This window comes from Cynara cardunculus (genome assembly GCF_001531365.2).
Source record: "Cynara cardunculus var. scolymus isolate 2C chromosome LG 3, CcrdV1, whole genome shotgun sequence".
NCBI classification, from domain to species: Eukaryota; Viridiplantae; Streptophyta; class Magnoliopsida; order Asterales; family Asteraceae; genus Cynara; species Cynara cardunculus.
This window is the reverse complement of record NC_037530.1, coordinates 13380134-13381400: the sequence shown is the minus strand read 5'-3', so window position 1 is coordinate 13381400 and position 1267 is coordinate 13380134. Positions and strand designations below refer to the sequence as shown.

The following is a 1267-nucleotide window of genomic DNA, read 5'->3' as shown; positions in this document are numbered from 1 at the left end:
TCTGAAAATAATATGATGTTTTAAATAATTTATGTGTAATATCTATCTTATCCTCGATACCTCATGAATTGAGCTGAAATAGTAGTAGGGTTAATTAGAGAAGCGTCGTCGCAGGTAAAAGAATAATGYTGTTGACGCAGCTACARCATACGGGAACATGGTCCACATTCCCTATTCAATTGCAAAAAATGTTAGCTTTMTTTGTATGGAAAATGATACCATGACCTAAGGTAGCAGATGCATTCTTACCACTACTGTATCAACAGTGGCAAGGGCAAACACAGGCTGTTCTCTCAATAAGAAGCCAATTCCGAGCTGAGTGACAGACAAAAATTGGAGGCATCAGATAACCAGCTATAAAGAGGACATCTCTACTATCATTGGGGTTAACATAATAGGAGCATGATGCCTTTATTTGATTCAAGTAATATGAAATAACAGAAAATCTCAKGTTYCTACACATGACATTTCAAGTCCACATAATTATAATGGTAATTTGTTATTGCTAATTAGCTCAGCAGATCATGTTAAAGGTTGCACCTGTGCATGCAAAATCTATTAATTAAGGGCGGCTCTATGTTGTACTCACAAGGTGACTGTTAAGTTTACGCTTYTGCCCTATTTCTTGCTCAGTATAAGCTAATTAAAGTTTCAGCTACTGATTATCATTCTATGCAGCTTCAACTWTTAGAATTATGGAAGGAAAAATAGTGGAATATCTAGAAAATAAAAGTTCAAGAACCTGAATCGGAAGAGTAATCAAGCCACCACAACAAACACCAGCAAAGAAACACTCAGGGGATATATCCTGCAATAAATGAGAAGCAAGGTTAGCCATAGATAGYTGTTGTATTTCAAGAGAAAGGARCTAGCAATAGAAAATCCAGTGATKTTACAAGTAAGGTTCTTTGAATCATCTTSGCCCTTTTCTTTGGCCTTTGAGGCAGTTTACACCCTTTCATAGCCATGAAGTCTTCTTCTTTCTCTTTGCTTGATAATGTGGTGAACAGTTTAGGCCAAACTGCCCTTTTGCTCTCTTTCTTTGTATCCACATTCAACACCTTCTTGCTGCTGCTGCTGCTGTCGTCAAATACGAGATTTAGGAGCAATTTAAGCTGAATTTGAGGTTAGTAATCAAGAAACGAGATGGGATTTCCATGGATAAACTTTGTTTTACCTATTGAGACGTTGAGGAGATGAAGCATGAAGAGAAGGAAGAGGATGATGAGAATCTTGTTCATTAACAACCCTTCGATCAACACGTTGA

The 1267-nt window shown here is 37.2% G+C and overlaps 1 long non-coding RNA gene across 2 annotated transcripts; it reads right to left on the bottom strand.

The window, feature by feature from the left end:
- Positions 1-40: 40 nt before the first annotated feature.
- LOC112508497 lies at positions 41-1058 on the bottom strand. 2 transcript variants are annotated; one of them, XR_003068774.1, is made up of 3 exons: positions 897-1058; positions 743-808; positions 41-171 (listed from the first exon to the last, which is right to left on the bottom strand). It is a non-coding gene; the product is annotated as an uncharacterized LOC112508497 (long non-coding RNA). The 2 variants fall into 2 exon arrangements; XR_003068773.1 differs by lacking the exon at positions 41-171 and adding an exon at positions 261-315.
- Between the last annotated feature and the right edge of the window lie 209 nt (positions 1059-1267).